We start from the raw sequence: 20,757 nt of genomic DNA, 5'->3' as shown, positions 1-20,757 counted from the left end.
ATGAGCAAGCTTCCGTTCAATCAGCTGCATTTTGGCCATCTGCAGGATGGACATCATAGCCAGTTTAGTTGTCTCTGTTGTCTCTCTAGTCTCGGGGACCTGGGCCAGGAATGTCTTCGAGACCGCTTCTGGGCTGTTCTCAGGCCTGCCACAATCTACTGCTTCCTCCGACTCCCCTCCTTCTCCTTGAAAGGCTTGGGTGCTGCTGGGGACAGGAGGCAGCTTCTCCCTCTGAAGTAAAGCACGTGAAAGGAAGAGGTTATCTATCTGCGTTGTTCGTTCTTTCCTTCCCCTCTCCATACCTGTGGGAAAAGTTTACCTTTAACACTCACAGAGTTCCAAAAAAAACTCTGCCACCTTGTTCAGAGATAACAAAAAATAACGAAAAAAACAACAAATACAAAAGAAGAGAGGCAGAAGTTAAAAAGAAGAAAGGGAAACTCAGCTGCCAGACTGGTGGGACATGGTGTAACAGCTTTCCAGGCAGCAACTTGCATTTGCACAGGGAGATCAGAGCGCACAGGACATGGCATAACGCACCATTAACAAGTTCTCCCCTGAGGAGATATGTTTCCCTCTGGATGTTACTTCTTAAATCAATGCAGTGTAACGCTGCAAAGAAATCTCTTGAACAATGCTAACAAGCTACCAATATTCCCTTGATTCTGACATTCTTTGTAGTAGCTCATGATGTTCCTGGTGCATAAGAATCTCTAATGTTTGTTGAACTTATCACTAAGCCAAAACTGATTCTAGAAACATCTTAAAGTTAAGAATTGGGTATTGGTACAGACTTTCACTGATGTTTTAAAGAAAGGACTCAAAGCTAATTTCTGTGAGCTGTCTCAGTCGGTGAAGGTACCATCTGCAGAAGATGAGTGAAAAGCTGCATGTTTAGTCAGGATGTCAGGACTATATTTACAGTCCTGACACTTCAGGCTATTTTGTATAAGGTCAAAAACCTGGAATAGTGTGATGCGGCACAGTCATCAGTATGAAATGCTGGAGTGCTTGCACAGGAGTTTAAAATACCAGTGAGTTAGCTCTGTATTAATGGGCTTCATATTGATCTATAACTGTGCTCAGTCTGGATTGAGTTGTGATTGTTTGGTAATTGAGAAGTTGTGTGCATTGGATCATGGTGAATTGAGACCTGAAAGAATGAACAAGTGTGGGTTACCAGGCATGGGAATGTAAAACCCCTCGACATTCAGGTACAGACTGTTAGGCCTTAGTATATTGTATGAGCTTTGATCCCTCCTATTGGAAGAAAATACTAGAAGATACATGGAATAAAATTGCAATAGTTGAGTTACCTTTAATGGGTGTTTGTAGAAGATCTGTAAATGAAGGAGTACATTCTCTCTCCTAATGTGGACGTGGTATTGGAACTCTGAAAATGTAGTTCTGATTCTTGACTTTATCAGATTCAGCAGTCTCAGCTGCAAATGTTGCTGCAGCGTTTGCCCCACAAGGTGTTTTGTGAACTGTCATTGTGAGGAGCTGAGAAGTCTGCATCCACTGCCTTTGTCAGGAAAGCAATTACACTTCAAACTATTGCGCTCAGACCTGATAAGCCTACTCTACCTGCATGGTTTGGGTTGCAACAAAGTAGTAGTCTTTTTGGTTTGCAGTATATAAATTAAGATATGAAAATATTCTATAGATGTTTTGTGACAGGGATGTAGGTCTGATGATGTGTTATTTCCATGAAATTGAAACTGACTTTGCTGAAGAAGAAATGAAGCTTTTCTTTCAGTTAATACTAGAAAGTAAGATTACAAAGCATTTTAGTTTGCCATTATATCTTGTACAATGTTGTTTGAATATGTTGATCCTGTTATCGCAACTTTCCTAAATTTAGTTTCTGATGTTACAATCGCTACTGTTGAATAAGCCAGGTAATTTAAATTATTCATAGAATCATAGAATTGCTTTGTTGGAAAAGACATTTGAGGTCATTGAGTCCAACCGTACTAGCATGTTCCAGTGCCTGACACCCCCTTCTGTGAAGAAATCCTTCCTGATGTCTAATCTGAACCTCCTCTGGTGCAACTTGAGGCCATTTCCTCTTGTCCTGTCACTTGGGAGAAGAGACCAGCACCCAGCCCACTACAGCCTCCTCTCAGATAGCTGCAGACAGGGAGAATGTCTCCCCTCAGGCTCCTTTTCTCCAGGCCAAACATCCTCAGTTCCCTCAGCCACCTCTCATAAGGCTTGTTCTCCAGCCTCTTCAGAAATTATTCCTGGAGGTTTTCCTGCCTTTTTAGGAAAAAGTAGTTTCTAAAAACTTTTTGAAACCTGAAATTTCAGCTAAGGACATGATCTGTTTTCCAGGAAATATTTAGTTTAAAAACACATCAAGGTAACTTTGTTTTAAAGAAACATGAAATTGACGAGATTAAATACAAATTACTTGGGGATCTCAAACTCATGTAAAAGAAGATCTTACTTTCACCAGTGACCCATTCATACAACGTGTGCTTTCTGGGATTTTTGTCAGCTATTCTACAACTGAGTAACAGTGGGAGATTACATGAACAACGAAGGGAGAATATCTTCTGTATGTAGTGTCTGGCTTTCACTTAACAAGCTCCTTTTTCATATAACTTTGCTTATCAAAAAAACCCAATCCAAGTAGACTTCTTTTTGGCTGTTCTGTTTTTTATTCTTAATGTGATTGTTTAAACTCACTGAATGTCTGCACACTCAAGCTCGTGTACGTATATATAAAGTGCTTATGTGAATTGTGTGCTCAGTGACACATTTAGATCTCAGTAGTATGATTGTCCCTTTAAGAATTGCCGTTATGCTGAGATGTTCATACTTACAAACTGTAAGCATGTATATGAAACTTCTGTCTGAAAACTACTAAATTAGAATTCTGTATTAGGTTATTTTTGTGATGCTTTAGCATAGAAGTATTACTGCTCTGTTTCAAGTTAGTGAACAAACCTCGGCAAAAGTGAACAAACTTCTTCTTCGGCAGCACCCGGCAAGAGGACGTTTTGAGGCGGTGGGAGCTTCCCTGAGCCGGGAAAATCCCAGAAAAACCCAGGCGGGGCTCCTGCCAGCCCCCACAGGCTGGTCCCGTGTGGTGCCTGACGGGAGGGGGCGGTCCCGGCGGCCACCGCGGGAGATTTAAACAGTCCCCGGGAGCACCGCGACCTGGAGCACGGTGAAGAGGAGCAGGGCAGTTTGAGCGGGCAGGGAGAGAAGGCAGGACGCAGAGAGGACCTGGAGACTAGACAGAAGACACCGAGGACCATGGTGGCCACCCGGCAGAAGGTTAAAGCTGCTCCGTGTGCTGCAGCAGGCAGGATGGATGGTGCCGCCCAGCCAGAGCCACAGTGGGTGCAGCAGCTCCCCAGACCCTGGGCTGCAGGCAGGGCCCCCTCCCACACCGGCTCGTGCCTCTGGTACTGGCTCCACTTGGGAAAGCTACACTCGACTGGGGGAACTCCTTCGCATGGTGGAGGAGTTAAGGGAGGAGGTAAGGAGGCTGAGGACCATCAGGGAGTGTGAGAGGGAGATAGACCAGTGGAGCAGGCTCTCACTAACTCAGCAGGCTGCTGGAGCTGGTGTCTCCAAACACCATCCCCCTGCAAACTGCAAGGTTGGGGGAACAAGAGATGGGGAATGGCAGCAAGTTCCTGCCAGATGAAAGAAACCTGCTCCCCTCACCCAGGCAGCAAAACCCCAGATCCCCCTGGTGAACAAGTACCAGGTGCTGCAGGAGGAATCCAACCCTGAGGATGAGGGCTTCCACAGCCTAGAATCCTTCCCTAGGCCGCACCATCATCAGAAAAAGATAAAAACATCCTCTATTAAGAAGAAGAGGAGGGTGATTGTTGTAGGGGACTCCCTCCTAAAAGGAATGGAGGGACCCATTTGCAGACCAGACCCGCTCCACAGAGAGGTCTGCGGCTTAGCGGGGGCATCAGTGAAGGAGGTAGCTAGAAAACTTCCTTCCCTGGTCCATGAGACAAACTACTATCCTCTGATAGTCGTTCAAACTGGTAACGATGATCTAGTAAACAGAAGGACCAAAACCATCAAGAAAGACTTCAGGGCCATTGGGAAAATGGTGGAGGGCTCTGAGGCACAAGTAGTGTTCTGCTCCATCCCATGGCTAAATAGAGAGGAGCTGGAAGTCAGGAAGAACAATTCGATTAATGCCTGGCTCCGAGCCTCGTGTGAGGAGAGAGGCTTTGGCTTCTTCGATCATGGGGTGGCTCATGCACCCCCAGGCTTTCTTGCTAAGGAGGGGACACGTGGGTCTCCTAGGGGGACTAAAGCCCTTGCCAAAAACCTAGCCAAGCTCATAAATTGAGCTTTAAAATAGATGTGAAGGGGGAGGGCGTTGAGTCCAGGCTAGACAGGAGCGAGCCTAGATGTGGGGCACTGGTGATTCAGAGAGGGTGTGCTGGTGTGGACCACCAGTACATCACCATACAAAAAGTGGGGGAGAACACACCTTGGTGTGCTAAGGGAGATACGGGCACTCTGGAGCTAGCTACTCCAGTTACCAGGCATTTGGGAATGAACTCTGTTCCCTCTAAGAGGGCTGAAGGCTCAGCAGCTCAGCTGAAATGCATTTACACCAATGCACACAGCATGGGGAATAAGAAGGAAGAGCTGGAAGCTGTTGTAGGACAAGGAGCCTATGATGTCGTTGCCATCACGGAAACGTGGTGGGATGACTCATATAACTGGAGTGCAGCTATGGTGGGTACAAACTCTTCAGGCGGGATAGGAAGGGTAGGAGAGGAGGCTGGGTAGCCCTCTTTGTAAGGGAGGACTTGGACTCCGTTGAGATGGATTGAGGTGATGAGGAGATTGAGTGCCTGTGGGTTAAAATCAGAGGAGCCCACGAGAAGTTAGATTTTGTGATGGGAGTCTGTTACAGACCACCCAGCCAAGGAGAAGCAGCTGATGAGCTCTTCTACAAACAGCGGTGGTTTATCTCTAGTTCATTGCCTCTCGTTCTTGTGGGAGACTTTAATCTTCCTGATATCTGCTGGAAGTACAATAGAGTGGAAAGGAAGCAGCCTAGGAGGTTCCTGGAGTGCGTGGAAGACAACTTCCTTGCACAGCTGGTGAATGAACCAACAAGGGAGGGTGCCCTCCTGGACCTGCTGTTTGTGAACAGAGAAGGCCTTGTGGGGGATGTGGTGTGGATGACCTAATTAATGCTTGGCTGCAGGACAAGGGTCATGAAGTGCCTGTAAAGCAAAAATCGTAAGAGCATGCAAGCACTCTGTCTAATCCTTAGTTAGAACATGAGCAGGACATAGATAAGATTTAGTTACTCCTTACTCCTTAGAGAACATGAAAACATTGTAGCTGTTCAAGGTTTCCAAACAATATATCTCTGTGAACACTGTACTTCCTTTGTAAACTCTGTTAAGCTTTACGAAAATATGTTACTACACTAACGATCTAAATGACCTCAGCATGTGTAACCAATAATGAGCTTTCGTTCTGCAATATGTATGAGCTAATTAACTAGCATATATATATCGTTGCTTTGCACCTAATAAACTGAGACTTGCTGATCATCATCGGATGTGCTTGTCTCCCGTCGTTTTCTCCGACAAATGGTGACCCCAACGTGATGAACAGGCTGCCCAGGGAGGTGGTTGAGTCCCCTTCCCTGGAGGTGTTTAAGGCACGGGTGGACGAGGTGCTAAGGGGCATGGTTTAGTGTTTGATAGGAATGGTTGATCCGGTGGGTCTCTTCCAACCTGGTTATTCTATTCTATGATTCTATGTCTGCACACTCAAGCTCGTGTACGTATATATAAAGTGCTTATGTGAATTGTGTGTTCAGTGATACATTTAGATCTCTGTAGTATGATTGTCCCTTTAAGAATTGCCATTATTCATACTTATGAACTGTAAGCATGTATATGAAACTTCTTTCTGAAAACTACTAAATTAGAATTCTGTATTAGGTTATTGTTGTGATGCTTTAGCATAGAAGTATTACTGCTCTGTTTCAAGTTAGTGAACAAACATTTCCATTTCAGTAATCTAAATCGTAGTCCAAATTCTTTGTGTATTTAAGGTTATATGTAGTCTTCAGGGAATTCTAGAATCATAGAATCATTAAGGTTGGAGAAAACCTTTAAGATCATCAAGTCCAACCGTCAAAACAGTTTCACTTCCAGTAGCATGATGGAAAACAATCATTAGTGAAGAGCTCCCCTAGTTTAATTCTGGCTGTACAAAGGTAAAGTTGAGAGGAAAAGTGAGAATCAGATATTTAAAGAAGAGAAATCTGCATGTATTCTAGCCTTCACAGGTTTAAATAATAAAAGGCTTCTATATTAAATACAGAACTGCATTTTAGAGGAAGTATGTCATGTGGCACCTTCTGCTTTTTAGGTAATGATGGCCTTGTCAAATCACTTAAATGCAGTGGAATCAGAGAAGCAGAAATTGTGTGCTCAGGTTTGCCGACTATGCCAGGAAAATCAGTGGCTACAGGATGAACTAACCAATACACAACAGAAACTATAGAAAAGTGAGCAGTCTGTGGCTCAGCTGGAGGAAGAGAAGAAACATCTAGAATTCATGAATCAGTTAAAAAAATATGATGATAATATTTCACCATCAGTAAGTAGCCGTATAGTAAAAAGCACCTTATAGTAACATGTGCTGTAATCTACCTAGTTACTAAGTGGCAGATAAAAGCTTTTTATTTTTCTCTAACAGAAGCTTGTCATTAAAATGTTTGTACCAGTATCACATAGTTTACATAAAGATTGAGAGTTCAGTTCATTCTTATTTTGAAACAGCAAATGTTTTACTGCCTGTAGATAATAAAATACATATGAAAGTTAAAATCCATAAATGCTTGCTATCATATGAGCTTAAAAAAGTATGAAGAAGTGAACTTCAACCCAAGAATTTCCTTTTGTAAATTGAACAGTTAAGGTAAGTGGGAAATGTGAACTATCAGAGTTTTTAAATACATAGGGGACTTGGCTTATTTTGACTGCAAGAAAAATATTTAATTTTTGTTTAGTAAAATCAATGTGTAGATTTTGTATCTGTTGAGAATTTACATTAGGGTAGGATGTTATTGAATCCCCTTTCATTACCTCCTGCTACATATTGTGCTCATCTGCACGTTTTCAGTCGAGTTTAGCTAGTTCTTTGTGTTACGTCTTCTGAGTATCAGAGAGAAAATAGATAATATCTTAATTTACAGAAGTAACGTCACTTGAAAAGACTTCTGAATTATTTGCCCTTCTTGTTAGCCTTTTATTTTATTTTAAGTAAGATGGCACTGTAGAGAAGTGTTCAGATCTTCTCATCTGTGTCTTGGAAAGAACAGTTTTTCATAACTAATTATTTCTGCAGCATAGTGATTGAAAACGTATGAAGTTTAGTCATGCTTAATGGACTACTTGACTAGATCCTTCTTAACATTTTGTGAGTAGTGAGACTTGGTCAGTTGCACACAAACTTTTAGCACTGCTGCAAGAGTTGGTATTTGTAGCTGAATATTGTCAGTGAAAACTGTTTAGAAAAGGGGCAGGAGGAGGGAATATTGGGATTTTGATCTGCTAACAGTTGAACTGTATTCTGCAGCTGGCCTAAATAGCACCATTATTTCAAGTTTAATTGGCAAGTAGAGTGAAAGTAAGCAAAGCATCTTTATAGTTTTGCTAGCCATAGGGACAGTCTCTGTTGTTAGCCTTTGAAAATGGTCAGTTGTATATACACAGTATGAGGTTGGAATCAATACACTTATAAGTATGAACTCCCGATCTGAGATCTAGTCCCATCAATCTGGTGGTTTTGCAGAGCACCAACGTTGGCACCATTGAATTTGAATGCCAGCAGCAGCAGTTGCCTTTTTCTCATCCGTGGAAAAAGATGGTGGATAGAGAGCCAGAAAAATAGGAATGTGTTCTGCTCCTGGGTTTTTCTCCTTACTGAGATTAACATTTCTGAGAACTTCAACTATTTATATTGTGTAGACTCCACATTTAAGAAGCAGGACCAAGGGATGATTTGTTTCTTTATTTTACATGATTGTGGAATTTGGAATGGTATCAGATGTTTAAAATGAATATACACTGATGGATTATGCAGAAATGTTACTGTATGGAGACTCTTGGAGTTGAACATCCTTCTAAGTGTTTCATTTTGGTTTTGAACCTTACAGGTCATGATTTCAAAATCTCTTATTTGTGTAGAAGTTCAGTACTCAGAAACTGAGATGACAGAATTAAAGTTGCTGGTGCAGCTTTATTCTCCTTCAGGAGATGGATCTCCTTATTCTTTTTCCCTTGCTCATTTATGACTGGATTCTTCGCTAAAAAAGTAACTGTGGGCAATTCTGTATTCAGTATCGTTCGGTCTTCACTGGGTACTTTCAGTAGGTGTAACATCTCTGTAAGAACAGCAAATGTGTTCTTGTGTGCTTAAATTGAGGCTGAAATCTAGGAGACCTGATTTCTATTCCTGGCTCTTCTGAAGGTGTCCTATATTGTTTTGGGACAGAGTATGTAAATATATTTGAATGCAAGACCTTTGTTAAACTTTTAAGAGAAATGTTATTCTTGGCAATTCTTAAGTTCTCGATGTTTTCTTTTAACGTTGCTGATGAGTGGAGTATCCCATTATACCTTAGATTTAAGTGTAACAATTTGTTTGGGTTTGGTGTTTGGGAAATTTTTAAGACCTGGCTTATCTCTAAACAGTACAGGTAGGAGGCCACAATGTAACACTTCGTTTTCTCTTAAATATTTAATGTACCTCTTGAACATTATATTCAGTGCTGTTTCACCACAAATTACTTGCATATACGTGATTTGGGATTGCATGGATTTTCTATGAGAAATTAATTTGTGAAGAAAGATTTTAAGTTGCTTATTCAATCACTTTATTAAGCTCAGGTTGAAGGTGTACTTCTGATTTGTTTTACTGCTGCTTTTAAATGAAACATTAATCAAGCTTTTGAACTTTGTGCTTAAATTTAATGTGATGTATCGTTTCATGTAGCCTGTGTGAAGTAGGGCAGCTCTGAATATAGATTTGAGAGGTAATTGCATAAGAGAAGAACAAATTATATTTCCACAAATGAAACAAAACTATTTAATGATTTGGGGTGTTTCGTTTCCTTTCCTCATTTGTGTGTGTATGCATTCAAGAGCAATAATTTCTTCATTTGCATACTTCAAGAGATCTGCCCATGCATGGAAAATTTAAAAACAGCAATGCATTGAGATATGTGCATTTGTTCAGGTATTTGTATCAGCAAATTCCAGTGTAATTAATATTTCTCTCCTGTTGACAAGTGACAGCAATTCTAAACAATCTTGCAGTACTATATGGTAAATGAGGAAAGTACAAAGAAGCTGAACCGTTGTGCAAGCGGGCTCTGGAAATCAGAGAAAAGGTATGATGAAAAGAATGCAGCATCTTGGTGTGGATTTTTTTAGGGAGGATTAAGGTTAGACACTATTTTTGTGTTTTGGCTGGGTAGATATGCTAGATAAATCACGGAATTAGCAATGCCCTAGTAGCTCACAGTGTCTGAAATTCCAAAGAGTAGTAGATTCCAGCAGTCCTATAGAGCTGCTAGAGCACTCTGGGTATATTCTAAATTCTGTATTTTGTAATTAACCTCCCTTATCTTTTTCTTTCCTCTTTGATAGTTAAGTAATCTTTGATTTGACAAGGGCATTGGAATGAAACATTATGGTGAATGAATAATGAAACATCATTAAAATTTTTAAGTTGATTATACTTTGTGGATATTTATTCTATTCCATGAGATGGAATGCCTCCATCTTCACACTTCTTTATATAATACACTGCATGTAATGTTATTATAGTACTTAGATTATTTCTGTTATCAATTGTTCTTCGGCATTCTCAGTTTGAAATAGAATTGAGTAATTTTTATATCTTTCGGATGCAAATTTTGCTTTTGTGATCCTCACATGCATTTCTAAATCCTAATATGATGACTGGAGAATGTTTTAATACAAGATATTTTATTTTCAGGTCCTGGGGAAAGATCACCCTGATGTTGCAAAACAATTAAATAACTTGGCTTTACTATGCCAGAACCAGGATAAATATGAGGAGGTTGAATATTACTATGAGAGGGCACTGGATATTTACCAAACTAAGCTGGGACCAGGTGATCCAAATGTTGCAAAAACAAAGAATATCCTGGTAAGCCTTTTATAAAATAAATCTAAGAAAAAGTGAAATTTTCTGATTAAATTAAATGCACCTTTATTCAGCATGTAATGTATTTATTATTTATCCAGCTTAATAAATCAGTGTGCTGATGTCTTTTGGGTATATTTTGCTTTTAGGCATCCTGCTATCTAAAACAGGGCAAATTTAAGCAAGCAGAAACTTTATACAAAGAGATTCTTACTCGTGCTCATGAACGGGAATTTGGCTTTGTAAACAGTAAGAAGCTTAGTCTCTTGATTTGAATCTGTTTCTTTTTTGTAATTATTATGAAATAAAATCTGCAGGAAGTTAGTTGCATCTTGATTAAATTATCATCTGTTTGAGGTAGAGATGCATTCAAGCACTTTCATGATAAGAAAGCATTTAGGCACAGCAGTAAGATTAGATTGGAAAGGAGATTTTCTTATGTGAGGTAGACTTGGTGTGTTTATGTTGTATAGATTGTATTTCTGGCATAATTTATCTTATGCCAAATCAAACCCAATTTTGGTGTTTTTATAGGGGCAGAAAAATGTATTTCCCCTTTCCAGTCAGAGGAAAAAGTCAGTGCAGGTTTTTTAATGATATAATAAAGAAGTTGTTAATTTGAGTCTGCTATTAATACTTCTAAATGGGGAAAATACCCTTTAAGTTGTGTGTTATGCTGTACATTGAATTGAAATGCATTTTATCAACTATAAATCAGTATGGAATTTCCATTGCATTCCATGATAGTAGCATATGCACCACTTGGTACATGTGAAAAGCAGTTGTTATGATCAAAGAAATTAATGCATATTTCCTGCACAGAACTAAATGAATGATAAAGCGATGGAAAGCGATGGCAGCATACACTGACTTGAAAGCTTCTCAGTAGTACCTGTTTCTACATTCAGATAAGAAAAGGAGAGAGTTGTAAAACTATGAAAGAGAAATGCATGTTTTATTTATCTGCTTCTTGTAGTACAGACAGTAAGGTTTTTGTGGTGGCAATAGTCTAATACTCCAGTTCACATCTTCATTTCACAAGAGTGAAAATCAAAGAATGAATAGTTTGTAGTTTTGTACTTCTATAACATATTTTCTTCTGTTCCATTAGATGAAAATAAGCCTATTTGGATGCATGCAGAAGAGAGGGTAGAATGCAAAGTAAGGCCCTTGTCATAAATCTTTTTTTGGAGCTCTTACTATTTAAGTTACAAATCGTTTACATTTTTTCAATGTTACTTCTGTTTTAGGGAAAGCATAAAGATGGCACATATTTGTAGAATATGGTGGCTGGTACAAAGTTTGCAGAGTTGATAGGTGGGTAATTTCTTTAGAGAACCAACATCATCACAGTACCCAGTAGCCAGAAATGTCAGATTAAAGCATGTTTAAAAATGAAACCAAACCAGCTGCTTCCTTAGGGCTATAAAAACTATAGTATTGAAAATTCAGTCCCCAGGACTGAGTTTCAGGAACACAGTAGCACTTTTCAAGTCCCAGGGCTACTTTTAATCTAGGCTGGTTAGATCTAGTAAATGATGTAAAAATTCACCACTTGTGCTTGGCAGCCCTTCGTATGGAAGCATAGGTCACCATTCTTTCTTTTTATACTGTTAGTTGGCATATGTGTTCTCCTTGCCCTAGCAAGACTTCTGAAGAGGGCCAAAAGCAAAACCGAGACTGTACAAATAACTGAGCCTTGAGTTTTCTTGCTGGCACAAGAAACAAAGTTAGACTCCCAGAATTCAGCATTATTTGAGTTTCTAAAGTATGAAGAATATAGTTTTATGTGAGTGAAAACATGTACCTTAAAATGGAAGAAGAGAAACAAGGACTTCAGATTGTATTATACTTTACAGAATCATAGAATGGTTTGGATTGGAAGGGACTTTAAAGGTGATCTAGTCCCAACCCCCTGCCACAGACAGGGACGCCTTCCACAGGATCAGGTTGCTCAAAGCCTCATCCAGCCTGGTCTTGAACACCTCCAGGGATGGGGCATCCATGACTTCTCTGGGCCACCTCTACCAGTGCCTCATCACTCACACAGTAAAAAACTTCTTCCTAATATCTAATCTAAATCTCCCCTCTTTCAGCTTAAAACTGTTCCCCCTCGTCCTATCGCTGCACTCCCTAATAAAGAGCCCCTCTCCAGCTTTCTTGTGGCCCCCTTTAAGTACTGAAAGGCTGCTATGAGGTCTCCTCTCTAGGCTAAACAAGCCCAACTCTCTCACCATGTTCTGTTTGCTTTAATTTTGTTCCTTAACTGCCTTTATTTTAAGGCGCAGATGGTACAATATAAGAAAACTCCTACATCTGGTACCGATAGTGTTCAGTGTGGGTTTTTCAGCATTTGAATTCTTGTATTTATAACAAGCCACAGAACCTTTGTACTATTGAAATCTGCTCATTTCTCTCCGTTATGAACTCTGGGTGCAATGCATTTTGTTGGTTTGTTTTTCATGTACTAGTTCATTCTAATGCATGAGAAAATCTTTTCTCTGCTGTTACTGGAGCAAAACAGTGTGGCTTGAGCTAATTCTTGTGCCACTGAAACAAAAATGTCTTGTTGGAGTGTGAGACTTGTTAACAGAATGTGCAATGTTTTTCTCCTTTTGTTGTTCAAGCGTTTGAATGCATAGAAACTGCAAATAGGAACTAAGTCAAAGCTGATGAAAAGAACTGGTAATTTGTTTTGTGACTAACACATTGCACAGTAATAGTCACTGAATGCACGAGTAGGCATATTTTCTGGAAGCTTCACATTTATTCAGTTGGACATGCTCAGGTTGAGCTCAATTTTCACCTCGAGATGCATCTGAGAAATGCGAGGATATAGCACTCCAGTTTTCGCTTGAGCGGATGTAGAGGCTAACTTCCAGTTTCAGAGCTGTTGACTAATTAGTGTGAGCTGTTAATGCACATTGAAAGTGGTTAACAGATTTTTCTGTGTACATGATGTACAGTATAGTACATCTCAGGAAAGACATTAAACAATTACAAAAAATATAATATTATGTTTTTATTAGTTTGAATTGGGAAGTGTTTAGTGTGCATATATATATACTCTTCTTTTTTTCTTTTTCTCCTTTAAATAGTCCAACAGTAACAACTACCTTAAAGAACCTTGGGGCACTTTACAGACAACAGGGCAAATTTTAAGCTGATGAAACATTAGAAGAGGCAGCAATGAGATCTCGTAAACAGGCAAGTATGAAAATTTGCCTTCTAATATTTCTGCATTGTGGATGGGAGGATCTTGCTATTAGAGAAATCACTTTTAGAGTCCCAGTTTAATCAGCTCACATCTGGTTTGCCAGTGCCAATGGAAGAAACTGTTCCTTGTCTCCATTTTCCAGGAGCCTGCTGGAGGCTCACTGCTGCTAATTTATTTTTATTGAACATGCTTCAGGTTTTCATTCGTGCATCGTGTACCACCTGCACCATTACATACAACACTACACATAGCACTAGATTTGGGCATGTGGGAGACAATGCCGTCTTGCTGCCTCCCTATTCTAGGGCATTAAAGTAATGGAAGACAGACAGGGTTAATGCCTGTCCCCCCCAGTGTGGTAAAGCATCAGTCCTCCACAGCTCTGTCTCTTTCACACATCTTTTGTTTGCTTTAGCTGCTGGGATCTATATGCTAGATTTTTGAAAACCAGTGAAGTTCTTTGTTCTTCATCTTTCATAACAGAATCAAACAAACCAGGAAAGTGCAGTCCCTGTCCCTTAATTTCTAAATTTTTTTTTTTTTTAACGTGGGAGGTAAATAAGAGGCAATATCTTTGGATCAGAGCCTAGAGGTTGTTTATGTGGTACATCTCCTCGGTAGTGATTTTAAATCATTTTATGCTTTTCATGTTCTGTGCTGCTAAAGGGCTTGGTGCAAAAGCCATTTTGAGCCCATGCTTCTCTGCTGTCAGAGTGCTCTCACCACTTTTCTGCACCACACAGCCACATGGAAGTGAAAACACATGATTATTGTGTGTTGGTTTCATGCTTCTTTGTGTGTAGAGTTCCATTAGGGAGGGCTGTTCCCTTCATTTAGTGGAGAGCAGCTATCTGGGAACCAAGAACCCGATTTCTCCATGCCACCAGAGCAACTTTAATTCTTATTCACACACCTTACTTTTAAGTAGAATTTTGGCATGATTTCCACTTTCTGCATTGCGGTAGATTTCACGTATTTGTCACCCAGATCTTCTGCTGCATTTGTTGGACAGTGAAAGAATATTATCTTATGTGTCTGTTGGCACTCATCTCTTCCTGTCAGCTAACACCGTTTATGATGTCGAGTCAGTTTATTATAAAGCAAACAAAACTGAAAATAAGTATGATTGTTACTTTCTAGTTTCTGTGTTAAAGATTTTGCAGTGTCCTGTAAGAATTTCTCTGCCTTTTTGTTGCCTGCACTTCCGTCATGTTGTTTGACTAATGTAGAAGTAATCTACCCACATTAACATTAATTGTATGGTGGGGTCTGTATCCCCAGGTAATTCCTGAAATAAAGACATCAACGTGAAACAAATTTGAAAACAAAGCAATATCTTCCTTGCTTTCTCTTTTTCACAAAATATTCTTGCATTTTAGATGTCACTGTAGTTCTTAAAGAATAATTCATTCCTATAACTTGCAATAAGTGTATTCATTGATAGGCTTTTATGTAGACATGTGGGCTGAGTGTGTAAGACAACAGATTCTACAATTTCTATTCTAGTAAGATACAGACACTTTTAATCCTAATGTATATTTGTATTTTTTAGTAAAACCACCTGAGATTCCTGGTGTTAAACACCAGCTTTGTAGATCATGAAGCTTACCTGTAAATACTGAGACTCTAAGAAGTCATTTTAATTTCATTTTCTGAAGAAACTTTAGTAAACAGGGTGGGTTGTTTTCCTCCTTGAGTTTAATGAAAGGGATATTCAGTTTTTATTATGCAAACCTTTGGAGTTTGGTGTGTTTGATAGCTGAATATTATAGTACTGACATAGTATACATACAATTAATTTTTGCTGTGAAGTTAGCCACCCTAGGTAGTAGAAGACTTGGGTGCCTCCCTCCGTGTTAGTACACCCCTCCATCCTCTGCCTGTCTATCTATGAAGACTTCACTTGGAAATTGTTTTACCCCTGTTGCTTACACTGTGCTTCTGTACATAACAATTGGCAGTGCTGGTACAGCCCTGAATGAGAAATACTTACACAGAAATACATTAATATCACAGCACAAAAGACAGGCTTAAGTTTTCATCTTGCTTGATACAAAAGGTTGATGAGAATAAAGAGGAAAAGTCATCAGGGAAATAGTTTCTTTAAAATCATGCAAAAGCCTTTTTGACAAAGAGCAAATCTCTAAAGAACTGTTCTTTGAAACACAGAATACCTGCAGCATAGTATCGGTTCTTTCTTTCTTTATCGTACTTCAACATTCAGTTCTATGATAATTTAACCTTGCTTACCTAGTGTTAGGTTTGGCTTTTTCACTTTCAAACTTTTGATCATACAGCAAAACAGATATTATTTGTAATGTACAAGTCGGGGGGGGGAGCTTTCATTATTGCTATTATTTAGGCATCAGAAAAACAACTGTGTGCTATTTGTGCAATCCTGTTTCTAGCGCAGAGGTAATTAAAAGTGCATTTGCTAGACTAAAGTTCTTAAGTCTGTTCAGTTAAAAAAACCCAAACAACCAAAAAAACTCATAAACAAACCAGTATCTCGTGTAATTAGATATTGTTATTTTAATTGGTACTTCACCAAGAACTTAAAAATACTTGTGTAATTTTTTACTGGTGGATTTTCTATTCCCTGGAATGTCTTCCATAACCTTTATGCTCTTTTTGAGAGTTTAATGTAACATTTTCTTTCTGTTTTATAGATTAACTTACTTTGACTTCCATGTATAACCTCTGTTGTACATTTCCTTGAATAAATGAGAAGAGTATACTGTGCATGAGTCCTTGCTTTGTTGTTGCTAACACTCATGTCAAATATTTAAATTGTGTGCATTGTGGCTTTTGAAATGTGCAACTTTAATGCTAGGAAAACCCATAAGCCTACATTATGTGCAGATGTTGCCTGTGTTTGTTAGTATTTTGGTTCATCATTCTGCTAAGCCTTTGCCTTATGAAAGCATTTAAAACACATGCTTGCCTTCGACTGTTAGTCTTACTCTAGTAGAAAGAAAAGCTGGTTAATATCTAATGTGACCTGTATGGATAAACCTGTCTGTTTTATTGGAAGGCACTGGGAACTTTGCATCAGCCAGTTGTCTCTCTCAAGCTGTAGATAGCATTGCAGGATTAAAGCCTCATTGTGTCGTGAATAGTTCGTCAAATATGTACTCAAAGTTCTCACTTAGTTGTTTTGAAATCACTACAGAGGGGAAAAAATAATGAAAAATCAAGGTAAGTTGCAAGTAATGTACAGACACTTTGGGATTAATCATGTCAGACGTTCCTCTTATAGTCACCATGATGACAGGAAGCTTAAGGCTAACCTTGAATTTCATTATACAAACTTTAAAATATTTTTGTTAAAATCTGTATATGTTTGAGAAATGCAGATAAATTATTACTCCATCTCAAACACTGGTAGATGTTACACTCAATGCAGTGATATTTTGACTCTCAGTGTTGCTATGTAGGTGGTAAATTTTTTATTTCCTCATCTGTGGCTTTCAGTACAGTATTCTAGGGTGGTTGTTGCCACTGCTTAGGGCATTGTAAAGCTAAAAGTATAACCAAAGTTAATAGCAGCAACCATCTAATTGCCCTTCACTTTGAAGTCTTTAAAATTAAAGATTAAAAAATCCTTTTGAAATAGATTCTGGAGACTTACCTAGATGAGGCAGAAAGCTCTAAACTGATGTTTGCTGTAGCTTTTCCAAGTTAAATGCTACCTATGTGACACTTACTCATGTTCCACATTTTTTTCCTGAACTGTCTGAATGTTTTCATGCATTTATGAGAAGCTGCATAAAACTGAAACGGATAAATAGGTAATTAAAAATCAGTACTAAGTCAGTGCATTAACTTGATGTGCTTTAAAAATTGAGATTTTGAGTTGAAATTAAATCAGTTGCATGAATTGTTTAAGTTCTGAGAGGATGAATTTTGGGGGGGCTTATATGCAATTTAGAACTTAATATAAACAGAATATGTAGTTGTTATAGAGGTTATCCCTCAGATCAGTTTGGGGGCATCGTTTAAACTCCCTTAACTGTGTTGCTTGTTGTTACAATAGTGTTTTTAAAGCTGTGAGTTTTCAGCTGTTCTGATTGGTTTATCCTTGCATGTTCACTTTCCTGGTTGCAGCATGAAGCGTGCCAGTTCTCTGAATGTTCTTAACATGGGCGGCAAGGCTACTGAAGATCATTTTCAGGTAAGAAGCCCTACAATACTCTTACAAAATTAGTTAGTAGGGTTTGCAATAAAAAAGTAGCATAAATAACGAAACAGCAAACTCTTAGTGCTTGGTAAGATCTTTCTTCAGTAACACGTTTAAAGTGTACGCTTAAGGCATTGTCCTATAACGCTTTCATGGATTATGCTAGATTTTAAGCAAGTTCAGGGGGAAAAAGTGTTTCTTAGAATACAGAAAAATGTTCCCCTACCCAACATGAACAAGGCCAGTTCTCTGTAGCTCCTATTTGTTTGTTCCTGCTTGTTAAAGCTAATAATTTTGTTTACTTGCTTGAACTTTGTGGACATCTGCTTAATTTATTTGTTTGTTTGTTTCCCCTTCAAACAGGAACGAAATAATTGTCTGACAGACTCGAGAGCTCTGAGTGTCAGTCATACTGATTTGGCGCATTGAGATTCTTGGACAGAAGCTAGCTAATATTCCTTTGTGAATAAAGAAGCACTGAGACCTTCAAAGCTTTGGGTCCTCATCATTATGTATAGGAACACCTAGTGGTAGATTTAATTGGTTTTCTGCCAGTGGACTGCTGTTTTTACTTTTCTAAATAGGGACAATTTTAAACACAGCATTAGTGGGTATTTTCTTCTAAAGGAAAACTATATAGACGTATGTTGCTGATTGCACTGCTCCCATTCATGCTACCTATGTTGATTTCTTTAATGGATCTGCATACTACAGCAGCCAAAAAAATGCAAGAATACAAACATACTTAAAGCATACCAAAACATGCAAACATGTTCAAAAATGCAGGCAAATTTTAAATGTGTAGCAGTAAATATATACAGTGCTGGAATGAGAAAAGGACAAATTTATGTGCATTACTGTATAAATTCAAATTGAGCGTACTGTATTGGTGGGGCTTCCTTTTGCACTACTGATGATTGTAATGTTAGAAACCTTAGCTGGCAAAACAGCACTTAGACACAGCTTATTTAACCACTAGACTGAGCTATTAAATCCTACAGAAGAGGTGGCTGAGGTTACATTATGTATAGATAGCACGAATAGCAATACTTGTGACCATAACTCTGATACTTACTGATAGAAGTCTTAGGGCACAATAACTGATAGAACAGTTCACATTGATCAGGAGAAATGGAAAATGGTTTCACCTTCACCTTGTGTGGCTGGCAGATACAGAAGTTTTGGACTGCAACTGTCCCAGAGCAGCTGCTTTTGCTCTTAGGGAAACATCAAACCTCAGGTTGACTTTCTTGCTTGTCCACTGGAAATCATCACTGGGAAATGGTCCCATTCTCTGTTTGCTGAAAGTGCTCCAACACTTCCTTACGCTGCCTTTCTCTGTAATAGCTGATGACAGCAGAAGCAGGCAACTCCACACCGAGCTGCAACACGGTGGAGCAGCTGCTGTGCAGAGGACCACCCAGATCTGAAGGGCCCAGTGGGAGCCCTAGATGGCCATAAGTGGCAAGCAACTTGTTTGACCACACACCCATGTTAAATTTACTTACAGTTAATATATATGCTGTCTGTATACAGGACTGCTGCTGAACTGAGTATGTATGTTTTAAATATTTCATAGACACTAGTGTTTCCTTTTGCTTTTCTGTAAAGCTTGTAATTTTGTTCATCTTTTGCAAAAATTCTTATTCATGTGAAGATGGATGAGAAAGTAAAAAATAACAAGCAGTGTGTGTACAAATGCATTTGTGGTCATTGTTCTGAGTTGGAAAATGCTGAACAAAATTCACTTTGGGAAAAGCTGGAATTTTCATTCAAGGTTACCACCAACGGTAGGAGGTAAAACATGGGGGCATAAGGAAGTTTTAGTATTTGACCAGGCTGTGAAAAGTCATTAGAATTAGTACTTCGTAGAAGTATTTGACTGGCTTTACATCTTGTTTTAAGTTGTGTTACAATAACTGATGCAAAAATTTGTACATGTAATGCACTTGACTGTTTACCAGGAGTTACCTCATTAGCATCTCTCTAAAGAAAGCTGCTTATGGTATACCTGCTATGAAGACAGTTTAGAAACAGTGAGATATGGTGCTGCTAATATGTAGAAGTTTTAGCACAGAGTAGTGCAATTCATTAATGAACTCGAGCAAGGACAGATTCTTGTTGTTATCTTAACAATATATATTCATATAATGCAGACTCTTGAGTTGTAATCTTTTTATTAAGAGTTTTTTATATAAAAATATACGTAATATATATACTTTTTTTTCCCCCTAAAGCAAAACACATTATGTGCACCCACTGGTGGGTCCGGTTCTCTGCACTGGTGGGTTCAGTTCTCAGGCTGAGCTGGCTTTGTGCAGAGAACTGTACATCAGGTCACCAGGCTGGGTGGGGACCATGTCCAGGTGCCAGGCAGCCACGGAGACACAGGAGAGCCCTGCCTCGCTTCCCAAACAGCCTGAGGTTGTGTCATCCAGCTCTCTAGCTGTGTCCGTGAGAAACTCTCGCTGCAAACACCCCTTGCCATCAATCTCTTCCCACCAGCCTGAGGGAGGAGTGGCTCAGCACCTTGTAACAGGGCTCTGCAGGGCTTGCTGTTGCACTCCCAGACCGTTCTAAAAGTCTGACTTCCAAAAACCCACAAAACGGTTTAGGTGCAGGACTGATTTTGCTAATATGGAATTACTTAAATTAAATAATGTGTTTTCCACATTCATCTTTCAGCTTTGAAAGAAATTTATTTTTGCAGCCTCTCAAAAAAAAGAAAAAAGAACTTGTATAAACATCAATAAAATATTTAACCGTGCTGAATTACAGCATACATTGATTTTTAAAATGCAAGACCATGGTATGTTGATGGTGACAGTGAGGGAGCTTTCTTGTTTAGGATCTTATTGTTGGTGGCATTACTAGTACTGTGCTTTTAAATGTTTTAAACCTTTATACAGTGTTTTAAAGCCTGTTGGAATCTTAAATTTTTGAGCTACTGCTTATTAAACAGTTCTTACATTTAATGGGTTAATTATTTTTCAGAGAAGAAACTAATTTCAAGACTCCTCCTTAAATCCATAAATGATAGGCAATGAGCTGTTCGCAGTCTGAGAAAAACTTGTAAACAACAAACCTACTTTTAAGGTTAACCTGCATTATGTTTATATCATTAGTTATTTGTTGTCAGGAGCTGGTTTGTGTACATTTA

The 20,757-nt window shown here is 39.0% G+C and overlaps 1 pseudogene; it reads left to right on the top strand.

Annotated features, from left to right (window-relative positions):
- The first annotated feature begins 4,084 nt into the window (after positions 1-4,084).
- LOC138720687 (kinesin light chain 1-like) lies at positions 4,085-18,026 on the top strand (annotated as a pseudogene).
- The last annotated feature ends 2,731 nt before the right edge of the window (positions 18,027-20,757 follow it).

This window comes from Phaenicophaeus curvirostris, chromosome 5, assembly GCF_032191515.1.
Source record: "Phaenicophaeus curvirostris isolate KB17595 chromosome 5, BPBGC_Pcur_1.0, whole genome shotgun sequence".
NCBI classification, from domain to species: domain Eukaryota; kingdom Metazoa; phylum Chordata; class Aves; order Cuculiformes; family Cuculidae; genus Phaenicophaeus; species Phaenicophaeus curvirostris.
Note: the sequence above shows the minus strand (reverse complement) of the source record. Positions and strands in the feature narration are given on the sequence as shown.